We start from the raw sequence: 13,432 nt of genomic DNA on the forward strand, positions 1-13,432 counted from the left end.
CATCTTTTACTCCATTAAATTAGGTACATCGGGGCCTATCCACCTCTTATTTAAGTAGCAGTCAGCACGAAATTCACGAGCGATGTAATTTGATCAATATATTCCATTGGAATTGCTGAAACATTTTCCCCGCTCCTTTGTAGCAACTGAAAACGTAATGAAATAAATTGTCACCGTGATAGCATGAACCCACTAATAAATTTCTCTCTTTAGTCTGTGAATGATTAATTAATAATATATAGCTTATACCTATTAGGTATACTTAGTTGCCAGTAGGTAATTATATTACCTTGCGGGATTTTATAGCAAGTGAATTTCTTGATTTCATATTTTGATGTGGGTTTCTTAATAGGTACAACTTTTGTCATGTGTTATGAAACTATAAGTAAGTATTTAAAATCGAAAGTTCCCGCAAAAAAACTGTTTTAAGGTGAAATTAGTCAGCCGCATCTCAATACAATTGTTATTGATTGATAATTGTATTATTATTTTTTAGAAGTAGAAGAGAGTAGAAGCTTAGTATGTCGCTTCACCAAGGTCGCATAAAATTCGAGATGAAAGTAAATTATATGTAGGTATGTACTTAATATGTGTTAATGCGAAAGTGTCTTAACTGCCTCTTTGGTCTAGTGGTTAGGATGTTCACTGGGTTAGAATCCAGCCTGGTTTATTAATCACTTATATGGTAATAGTCATTAACGCCCACCATTGGAGCAGCGCGGTGGGCCTATGCTCTAAAACCGTCTCTCCTGTAAGAGACGAACCGTGGTCCAGCAGTGGGATGTTAATAGGCTGCGGATGATGGAAAATATTTCTCTCAGGGGTTTAACACCGAAATGATCGAGGGCAAAGTGGCAGACAACAGCTATGTTGAAATTTCCCAACGATTTCTCCTACTGCTGCTAGCAAAGGCAGGAGACATAGATCCCCCGATTTTATCCCCTGACAGGAGACATAAATAACGTGTCCACCTGGTAAAGCACGGGAACATGTAATAGGAGAAGTTTATCCTCGTTTATTATTACAAATATATTATTTGGATATTATTTCAACTCGTGCGCCAATACTCTGAGAGTTGATAAAGCTGTTGGCGAAGCCTTTCCCCGGGGAGATAATTGTCTTCTGCCCATGCTTACCGTGCTGGTAGGGCCACGTTATGCCACTTTACTCTTGGTCCTACTAGGCTAGGGGCGAATGATAGAATAATGGGATGTGTAAATAATAGGGGTACAGTGAATAGTATACGTAAGTGTTCTGCCAAAAACTTTTGGACGAAGATACAGCTGGTCAGAAACGCCTTAATTTAGTATTCAAACAATAATTATTCATAAGTAAAGTTAGCAATGGTTTTTCGTTTTAGGTATCAAGTTTATAATTATTTTGAGGTTGCGAGAGTTGAGTGTGCCTGCAATGAAATAAATAAATAATACGTTACATCCGTTATTTTTGTATGATATTTACAGCAACATTTTCCAGTAGCTTTAAAAAAGTTCGGTACCAACTTTTTGACTCTAGAAAAAAAACGGTTTTAGATTAAACATATATTTGTATACGCTGTGTTGTGGTTTTCCTTATTTTTTCTTTAGGTATCTTTTGTTTGGTGGGCAATAAAAAAGGATTTATGAATATTTTAAGTTAAACAAAACGTGTTACTTTTAACTAGCTCTTTTTTACGATTTATTTCCTATTTTATTACTGATAGTAGATAAGTGCAAAAGGAGTGCTGTCCTTAACACAATTTTTCCTACGGAAATGCTAGGCACTGTTTTAAGACTTTTAGTCAATTTAGTTTAGTTTTAAGACTTGGCACCATTATTTTTGAATTCGAAAAGGTATTACCGTATTTTTGGGCTAATTGAAATTCTTACTGGATGAAATTTGGAACAGAGATAGATTATTTTTTCCGGGATATAGAGAACCCCCAAAAAATTTATGATTTCAGTGGGATGGATTTGTTTTGTTATACTTTTGCTAATTGGTAGTTCAGGGTTAATCGGGGTCAATTACTACTGTTATAAAATAAACCGTGACATCTTACAGCTTTAGAAAAATTCATAACTAAAAACAATGACACAGTACATAATATAGTGGACTATATTATAGGGGACTAGTTATAGTTACTGAACTGTACCTACCTATATTGTATCATAAAAGCTTAAAGATCAAGTAGGTTCCTACAAAAGAAAGTACTCTCTGACTAATCCCATTAAATTACGAGTCCCCAGCTCGCTTTGTCTTTGTATTTGAAAGTACACAAAGTCTGTATGGGGAATGTACTTAGCTAATTAAGACAGGAAATTATGACGCTGTAAGCTACTTATCCCATATTAAATGCCTACGGTTGTACCTCTACCTCTATCTCTGAAATATCTACTTCTACACAGAAAACTCACAAGACAAGAACGACAAGAGAAATAAACTTTAATATAGTTAAACCCTGTTTCATTATAATAAGAGATAAATAAGTGATAATGCAATTTCTTACTAAGCCGAAGTTTCAATCCGTTAAAAAAAGTTAAAAAAAAAACTTTACTCCACGATTTGGAGATCGGGTGGACTTTAGAAATAAACGAACGGAGCATTTCTCTCCTCAACAGTGGCGTGGATTCCATGCTGCGTTCAGCGAGCTTTATATATAGCATTTTGCTTAAACTAAGTTGTGCACGTAAAAAAGTAACGGCACTTATGTCCTAGGTAGCCTTAGACCAATAAACTTCGAAAGGCTCGAAAGGAAATCAGAAAAAGTGTCTCATCTCCAACACGATGTATGGCAAATTAGCTCTACCTTATTAACTAAGTTAACAAAAATGAATTAATATACATTTAATAAATCGTGGTTACTACACGATGGATGAATTTCTTAACGACAAGATAGAATTTTTTTTTTGTCGGCTTTTTCTAGTTATAATCTGCCTTTCGAACGGGTGGTAGAGTCACTACAAACAAACTGACTTCACGTTTAAAAAGCTCTTTTAAACTAGGTCTACTTGAATTTGAATTTTGAATTTAATTTTTTGTGTCGGGAATCCTCCTGAGCAAGCTTTCCTTCATCATAGATAGAAAATGTTTTAATCTTGTTATTAAGATTTCAATATTTATTACACAACACAATAAACATATGTAATCTCAATTTCATGTTCAATTCTAATCTAACGCTTTGGAACTTACTTCCACACACATGCAATCATGAGTTCTATCATTGTTTATTTGTAAAAAATTAAAATCCTTTCAATAGTCATAATCTTTTTATTTGTATGAGCCCTATTATAAAGTCGATTTCTTTACAGCCTCTTTGTATTTATTTCATGTACACAGTTTACTTTACTTTACCAAGCTATATGGTAAATAAATAAACTCTTCAACTGTAAAATATCAGTATAAACATCACACACATTCCCATTAAATTGCATAACAATGTGGAGAGACTCTCGTAGAGAACGACTAATAAATTGTGCACTCTCGCTTAAATTTATAAATTGTGAACTAGTCGTCTGTGAACGTTGACAAAGCTACAGCCAATTACGATGGTCCGATCGAAGATAAGGTAGTGCAAGTATATGACTGTTTTACAAAAGTGACTAAATAAAAGATTTACCAATTTAATTTGTAGTTTGTGAAAATGTTAAATGGATTGAGTAGTTCAAACATCCCCAATACAAGTAAAAGGTAAAATCACTAAAGTTATGCTATTGTACGTAACTTAGTATATGGTATCCAGATGTACCTACAGTGCTTCTTAGTGGATACTAACTAACTCGCTAGGATGAACCTACTTTCTGAATTTGAATGTCCTTAACTATGAAAAAGGGACTCTAATTATAGGGGTCGGATCCGGGGGGGGTTTATAGGGGTCGAATTCGGAAAAAAGAAGTTGCGTTTAAAAGAAGTAGAAGTATTAGAAGAAGAAGAAGAAGTTGAAGTAAGTAAAAGTTCCTGTGAGGTTCCCTACCTGCCTCTGGAAGTCAAATGGTACTGACCTTAAAATGTAGCATTTTTTTTTTCTGTATCCACACGTACAATCAGACGATAGACTGTTATATAGTAAATTTTTTGAATAAAATGTTGCAGAAAATAATTATTTCTTTCTTTTTTGTTGTATAACAGTCGGTTATTTTTTGCTAACAATTTTTAGTATAATAATTTCTTAATGTTATCAAAGCTTTGTCTAAGAATTGCGATCGAAGCTGTTTGGGAGTAGAGTAGGTATAACAATATTATTGTTACTGTTAAAATGTTACTATAAGGTTGTAGTATTTATAAATTTGTAGTTTGCGAAGTTGTAAACTTACAGGATTGATGAGTATAAAGCGAGAGCTGTTTGTTCGTGTTTCTTACTTTTAAAGTGCAGGTCACAGGTGCTGTTGTTGGTACGGGTAAGTATTTAATAAGGTTATACCAAGGATACGTAAGCATTTTATTTCAATCGGAATGAAAAATTTGTTAAACGATATTTTTTTTTGTTTTTTTTTCAATATTCGAACATCCATGGTTTCATAGTATGTAAGTATGGAAGTTTTATAAATTCGAAAGTGTATCTGTTTGTTTATTTATTTCTAACTTAAGTAAAGCTCAAACTCTGCACCAATCAAAAGTTTAGTGTCTTCCTCACTGCAAGTTCTTTTCTGAGAACGTATTTAAAAGTTTTTACTGTTTTTTTGAGTGATGAATGCATGTATGAGTCGCGTATGGTACATTACTTGTTGCCCACTCAGCTTTCTTAGCGTTTTCGCTTTTATCTCACGCTCCTAATACCGCCTTGACTGTACCATGAAATGTAACATTACTTGATGCATAATCTACAATGGTAACTGTGTTACCACTTCCTACTTAGATACAGATTCTAATGTTAAGATATTGACTCCAACACATCAAAAGGTTCCCTGTTGCTCTGACCCTGAGGTTAAGTTTTCTACCATTTTAAATGAAATTATTTTAAGTACCTAATAAAATGTTTCATATTGCAGAGCAAGTAACGCCTATATTCTAGTTTAGAGACAGCATTCACAAACCAACAAATGAAAAAAAAATCGTGATGTTTTTATTTAAAGAATGAACTGAAATTCAAAGCCTCCATTGCTCCATCTATCATTTCATTTTTCCTTTGTGTCTTGTTCGGCAGAACACGGTGAATTTTTGGGAATTTGGCAGGCTCATTTATCTACTGCAAAATGAAATTTCATTGCATTCTTGCGACATTCACAAATGCAATCTATAGTATAGATGGATGCGCTTATTATTAATAATCTCTGGAACTGCCAGTAGGATTTCAAAAATCTTTTTTTAAATTTGTCGGCTTATTTCTGACGAAGCCGACTGTCGCATCGGTTGTTGCATGCTTGGTCGGACGCAATCTTGCAAGCAGTGTTATGGTGCTCGCTTATAAAAATGTTTGGATTTCCAAACAAGTTTGGAAGTACGAAGAATTCAGAGGAAGCGCGCCTTCGAGCAAGAGACTTGCGAAAGATCGCTCGCAGGTCGCAATCTTGAACGCAGGTTGGAAGCGTCGTCGTCATAAGTCGATTTGCCATTCGCATCGTGCGGTATTTCGCGCGGTACGGACGCTAGTTAAGTAGTCAGGAAACCGTCAATCGATCTATTTTACTACAGACAATGCTTTAATTTCTGATTTAAAATTTCCTTAAAAATTTATGAAACAAAGGTAAAGGAGGTCTATTCTTGGTGTGGTTAATGTAAACTGCCGCAAAAGTTATCATTTCAGTTTGTTGCATAAATCAATTTTTTGCAAAGAAAGTTGCCAGAAAGTATATTTAGTATTGAATAGCCTTATAAATGATTTCATCCCCGTACCCCGGCCCTTACAAAGTTTCATCCTACAACTCACCACAGTCGCGTCGTCCGCCCGTTGGCCGACTATATCAATCGTAGTGTGATGCAAAATATAAAAAAATATCTAACTGGTAGTTTAGTCTAACAAATAAACCTTTATTCCTTATTTAGCCCCTTAAGGATTTAATTTTTTATAAATCATGTAACACGGGTTTTTTATATGTAACACGTATAAAAAAATCGTTAACGCGCCGTGTCTGTACATTAAAGATTTATGTAAAGACACGGTAACAATAAGATAACTGGGCGTCTGTTTGTCTGTTGGTTTGTGCGCGCGTTACGCAAAAACTGCTGAACGGATCCAGTCAGTCTTTCAGGACAAGGCAATTTATATCTAAAGATAATAACAGAGATGCGTCATTTAATTGGATTATTCCTTTCCACTATTTATAAAGTCATCATGAGGCGTAAGTAGTGAATTTGTGTTTTAGCCTTGAACTTGTAATGTAGCTCGTTAGTCCTGCACGTGCGGCATGTAGGGGGCACTAACCACATGATCATCGTGGGGTCATGAAACTAATACAATAGATACCATGATGTTGCTAAAATTTTCAGTTTGTCCTAATACGTCACAAAGATACCGCCTTTTCCTAGTAAACTACGATTAATTGAATATTTTGCGTTTTAATGCCAAGTGTTCCTAGTGGCATACATAGAGGGTATACACAGGGTATGCAGATTATATAAAATAGAGAAAATTTCCAGTACAAGTTGTGAAAACTTTATGGTAGGCTTTTATATATTATAACTACATGTTTACATTTATATATTATACATTTTATATATGTATAACTCTTACAATGCCTATCCTTTTGTTTTTTATAACCAGTACTGCAGATTTTTTTTATATCATTTGCCTGCTTAGTGCATGTTTAAATGAAAGCTTGTTACGTTACAAAAGGTATGAGACATGTAGTTATATTTAAGGTATATATGAAATAAAAGTGCTAAGAGAGTATAGTATCTATCTTATGACTTTGAGCAGAAATGGGTTTTAATAGGCAAACTCTGGGTTTCTTCTCACTCAGCTTCGACTTCGGTCTCCAGCAATTAAATATTACTTTCATTAACGTTAGGGGAAATCATTGTTTGGAGATCCGCATTCCTGTTATTTACTCATAATGTTCTGAAACGCGTGTGAAGTGTACCGATCCGCTTTGAACAGGTGTGGTAGAATACGACCTAAATCCTTCTCGTTCTGAGAGGTGAGGTGCAGCATGCAGCTAGCATGGAGGTCACTGGTCACATGTTCGGATTTCGTTCAGTTCGGATATCGCTTCTCTAACTATAGACCTCAACAGAGCTAGGCTTAAGTATCTTCCAAGTATGTCATTATACTTCAATCTAGAAAATAGCTTGTAAGAGGAAGCAAGTAACCTATAAAACCCCACGTTTTGTAAAGGCAAAATGGTAGGCGTTCAGTCCCGCCCGAGGTGCTGTAGAGGTAAAAAGAAAACGCAGCATTCTCTACCTAGCCTTGGTTGAGGTTAGTTCACAATCAAGTAACAGGGATCTGGGAGTCATTTATACCAAGCGATGCAAGACCGTAGAGTGATCAAATAACTATATGTCATCATTATCATCATTATCAATCCATTACAGGCCACTACAGGGCACGGGTCACCTTACAGAATGACAAGGGTCTACGCCGTAGTCCACCACGCTGGCTAAGTATTGTGGACTCCATACGCCTTTGAGAACGTTATGGAGAACTCTCAGACATCTCAGGCATCTCATTATGAGAGTACCCGTCCTTACCCGTGCCCTGTAGTAAATATATACTCTTTATTCGTACTCCTCATCAAGTGAAGAAAAAAAATAGCGCTCTGATTTTATCATGCTTCATGGTCTTAATAGATTATTTTATTAGGAGGATGCGTCGGCCGTGGCTTCCTTCGGGTACTACGCGGTTTTTTTTTATAACTTGCACTAACACAAGCTCAATACAAGCTCAATACTAAGCCCACTACCATCTAAAGACAGCATCATCATATATAAAGAAAACCGTACATTTTCAACTGTAAATAGCAGGAGGATTGGAATGCAATCATAACGTTGTTTATTTTGCACAACTGATTGCTTATGAACGTAGCTGTTTGCGCGCCAGATTGCTTTTACAGCTCACGGCGATTAACTTGACCTTAAATCTAAGTTAATAAAATGTTATTCCTCTTTATAGATTCTGTTTTTATCATGCTTTATGACGAAGAATTAAACCGTGCACTTAACGTAAGCAACCTAACAGGCAATCACGAAAGTAATTAAATCTTTTAAATTTCTTTTTAGTTTTTTTTTTATTCAACGAGTGAGCCCTGGATTAAAATCTCATTTGTTGATGAATTATGTGTGATCATGCAGTCGAAGTACCTAAATTAAAACGATAGCCCTAATTGGTTTTATGCAAAAAAAGCTACATCGCTTTTTCTATTCTGACTATGTCGGTATATGGTTTTTTAATCAATATGTTCATTTTATCAATTAATTAAGTTTACATGATACTTTGTACACTTGTAATTGCATACATACAAGTACATGTTATTGTGTGTGTGTGTACTGAGTACTCTATTTAAAAACGTATAATGTCTATAGTATGTTGTTGGTGCCCTTAATAATAAATAAATAAACAATGCATGAAATTGAAATAGAGAAATGAAAATGAAAAAGTTTATTAACACCGATAGCAAAACCTATTTGGTATATATATTAGGTATTTTTTTTTGTATATTATATCTATCAATAGAATGCTTAGACCGCTATATCCGTTACACTCTAATAGCTTATCTACGGTTATTTCTTTCTGCTAGTTTGTAAAACATTGTAAGTGAGATATCTGGTGTGATATTGTAAAAAAATGAGGCCGAAATGTTTAATTATGAATAGCCATGAGTTAAACATACATCTCCTGAAGGGATGAGCACTTAAAAGGTTAAAAAGGAAAAGGAATCCAATTAGAATATTTACTCTTTGATATCAAACACCAACCAGATTACATTACCTACTCCTTTTTTATACATGTATAAAAAAAAAAATACTATGTCATGAGGCCTTGTCGGTATAGTTGTTAACATGTTCTACCAAGGTCACGGGTTCGATTACCGGATCGGCCAAGAAATGTACGTATCTCGGAGGCATTTTCACAATGCTGACGATATGCATTAGAAGACCTAAGAATCACCTAAATCGAATGCCTAATGGTTTAGGCGATGTCTATAGAAAAAAACGTTTCACTAACTCTTAGGTGATAACTATTTTTGAAAAGTTAATGTATGCCTAGGAATTCACAGCCCGTTGGCGCAGTGGGCAGTTAGTTAATCTCATTAGATTTGGCGTTACTTTGTACGGTATTATCCGTCGTCATTATTATTCGTTAGTGAACACGGGCATTATTCTATATATTTAAGCTACTCTTCTTCTATACTATACGAAATAAAAAAACGACAGAGCCTACCGCTGCGGCAGGGAGGTCGTCAAAAATAAATCACGTAGTGGTACTCCAGATAGCTTTCTTCATCGCTTGGACAACCACGTTCATATTATGATGTTCATGGTTAAATTACGTGTTGGTACCCATACGTTATCAGGCAACACACACTTTTCAAAACAAAATGGGGATCGCATGAAGCTTCTCGAACGCTGCTACTGATTAAAACTGATTGCGCTGGTAAAAAAGCAGGAAAAAGTAAAAGATGGCGTGCAAGAGAAATTGGTACCTCTCTTGCACGCCTTGTAAGCCTTGTAAGGGGGCCGGGGCGTGTAAATGAAATCAGAAGCGATTGTTAGAGGCAATGAGTAGCGTTTCCAAGCAATTAAAGTTTGTCCACAGTTTGCTCTCTCCAATCAACTCTGTATATTAACTATTTACTAGTTTTAACACAAGTCACGCTTTATTTAAAGCTCGAAATGGAAATGGTTTAAATGTTGGAGATCGTATCGTAGGTAAATATTCGTTTGTTCGATTAATTCTGAAAAGGGTAAGCGGGACTGTACGCTTGGTATAAGAGTTGCAAGCTCGCAATCGTGGTGTCGCTTTCTAATATCAAAACCCTGTACGTCAAAACAAAAAAATGACCTAATGTCCCTCGTTTTAGAGTCTAATTCTGTAAGCCTGTTTTTTATTTAGCCATGAGCACTTATTATATACACTTATTATTACTCACTTACAAATGACTTGGAAGAGACGAATACCGTATAGAATGTACAAATCTTTTACTAAAAGGGTACTGGTGAGTGCTGCCTATAAAGCTTTAAGTACCATTGTGATAAATATAAAAAAAAAAAACATTTATTAGTGTTTGCCAGCACTTTACAACATACTTTCCATACAGAATAATTACATAAAAATGTATAACTGTGGTAAATTAATAATTTTAATACAGTGTATAAGTCTTAATAAATAAATTAATTAATAGAAGAAATAATAATACATAAATATATTATTTGGTAAGAAAAAATGGGAGAACGGAACCAGCTGTAGTCTTGCTCGTACTCGACCATGTTTTTAATGAGTTGAAGGTAATAAATCTTTTGAGAAAAAAATGATTCTACGTTTTTTTAAATAAAAATGTTACTTTAGCAGATTAGATTAGGTATTTTATTATTACCTAAGAACATTTAAAAAGAAGAAGAAGATTAATTGAATTTTTGCTTTATCTTTTATTGGCACAGTTAATAGAATGCAGATATGAATTTAACATAACTCAATCGGCGGCACGAAATAAATACTCTTGATTGCAAAAGACGCAATGCAAGTTATATTGCAAGCTCGGTAGATCGCCCGTGTATATTAGCAGAGTTTTTGTGTTTAGGCTTATTGATATAGTGTTTAATACCACTAAGATGGTGTTTTTCCTTGGCGGTTTTTTATTTATTAATTGTTTTTATCGATAATTATATATATGGTTGTGCGAACGATCATTGTACTATATTTTTTAATGCTCATCAACTACCACAAGGAGAACAGCGAGACGCCGTGAGCGGTGCCATTTTTATGCGGTTAATTCTTCATCATTGCATCATTGTTTTCTAACAGGCGTGGTTGTCGTAAAGCTCGTAAAAATAAACCTCTAAAGAATCCGGTTTTTAAGTGAAAATAATAACATAACTAGCCTAACCTAAAACAATTTTTTATAAGTTACACGACATACTCGTAGCATTATTTAAACTATTAACTTTTTATCAAATATTTATGAATAGGTATACTAGTTATAGTTGAGACTCCCGATGAGGCATCACTTGTAGTATTTAGCGAAATCATAGCTAATCGTTATGCACAATGTATGCCCGCTTAGTTCTCTGTTAACATTTATAGATAACAAGGAATAGGTGCAATTTTTGTTTGTATAGTGAACCAGTTGATGTCCAGTTACATAATATGTGTATAGTTGTATAGTTAAGCAAAAATATAGAATCTGGCAGTTGTATAAATATTATATCTCGATCGAATCTCCACTTAGAACCATTGGTTATAAGTATTTGGGGCTCTATTGCTGAGCACGATGTTCAAAGTTAGGAGAGTTTCGGTTTTAGTAGTTCCGTGGCTCACTTTAAGGACATTTAGAAGCGGTTAAACTTTTAGTAACTGGTTTAACTATTACTGTCCTAATTCTAGAATACTCTCGCATCAGCATCAGCACAAAGTAAGTATACTTACTTATACTATGGTTATAAAGTGGTGTTTAGAAAGAGAAGTCGTGCGGTAAAGGCAAGTACCTATACTTAATTATTTTAACTGCCTTTATTTAATAAGAAAAATGAGCAAGTCGTGTCAAATAATGTTATCCGGGGAAAAGGGAGATAAAGGAAAAGGCGGGAAGATGGTGTTAAAGAGGTGGTAGGACCAACGTGGCGCAGAACAGCGCAGGAAAGTCAAAGTCACATATTTCTTTATTCAAATAGGACATAAATGGCAATTTTAATGCGTACATTAGGTACATTTAAAATATGACATAGAAGTGAATTGATGGCGATAACTAAATTCGTCAACTTAAAACTAAAGCTACGAGGGTTCTAAAAGCGCCCTACTCTAAGAAGAAGCCCACAACAAACTTATCCGGTTGTTTATTTTGTTATCACCATCTCTCAGAAAAACGATTGGTAATAAACACATTCTTAAATTTAATACTCAAGCTATGAGAGTTCCAAAAGCGCCTTAGTCTGTTTGTTTTCACCATCGTCACACATTCGTCACTTAAAACTATTTAAAAAAAACCTACTCATATACCATTACTTCCAATCCTATTAAAGCCTAACCTTACTAATTCTATAACATATTTGGAAGGTCAATTTATTTAGTCACTTCTAATAGTGTCAATAGACTTAAAGATTCATTCTTAGAACGTTTTATTATATTGGAAGAAATAAAATTGATTATTCAGAGGATCTGCATAGTCTATAAAACGTAGCTGTGACATCGGAATCAGATGTATTTTACGAGTATGACTGAAGTTAAATTGTATTTTGTGTTTGTGTTATTAGGAAATGAAACTTTATGTATTTACATTTTCGTGAATCGTAGTTTTTTGAACTATTCCAAATCCGTTGGAAAACATATATAAACTACAAAAGTCCGTTCATATGCTGACCATAAATGTCTCCATACATTTGTTTCCTTTTGGGGGGGGGGGGGGGGGGGTGATGGCGATGTTTAGGTTCATTAGTCAACTTATTACTAAGGCAACGAGGATTTTACCGGTGACTTAGGAGGGTATTATTTGATTAAAGAGTCTCACATCGTCGTCGATTTTGTGGCTTCAACGACTTCCGCGACTCGTTTGATGTTGCTCATCTACCTTGTTGGAGTCTACCCACACTCCTTTTTAAGAGCGAGGTCACCACACCAGCACCTCGGAACCCCAACGTCCATTGATTCTACAAACTATCACTTCAGATTCGCAACTCAGGCGAAACCCGGTTCTTTACTGACAGCATTTCTGATGTGATCACGTAAGGATACTCTCAGCACAGCTCTTTATAAGTAGTTTTAGCTCAACCGCTGCATCAATTTAGACAGAAATTTGCCATAGGGACAGCTGAGGAACTGTAGACGGACAAAGGATACTTTATATTTTTTATACTTTATACGAAACAGAAAGTTCTAACGGGATGCTTAAAATCCCAAACAAGCGCAGTCGAAGGCAACAGTTAGATTATCATAAAAAAGTAAAGATCTCAGATTGAAAAATCAGTCCTAAAAAGTGAAGCGTGTTAGACTGCGATCCGAAGCGTATGTGTGTATTTTCTTTTGAAAAGCCAAAAATATATGCCAACCCGTTTCTGGATAAAGATGAGATGAAAACCAATTGTGCTTACCAAATTACTTCCTGGCCCGCGTGCTGTCACCCATATGTTACGCTAAATGAAAAAACTTTCTACGTGAACTTATATTTGTAGGTTTTTCTGGTTGCGTAACTGAGCCTTATATCATCATAGTATTTAGAGGGGTCTAAGTTCCAACCCCTTTCAAATAATAAAAGAATTTTGTAAATCTCTGTGTTTTTGAGACGAACATTTATAAAAAAAACAATATCATATTACACCTGTAAGAAATCGCATCATATCTTGTTTAAGATGATCTCATGTTCTAATT

Source organism: Pararge aegeria, chromosome 13 (assembly GCF_905163445.1).
Source record: "Pararge aegeria chromosome 13, ilParAegt1.1, whole genome shotgun sequence".
Lineage (NCBI taxonomy): Eukaryota > Metazoa > Arthropoda > Insecta > Lepidoptera > Nymphalidae > Pararge > Pararge aegeria.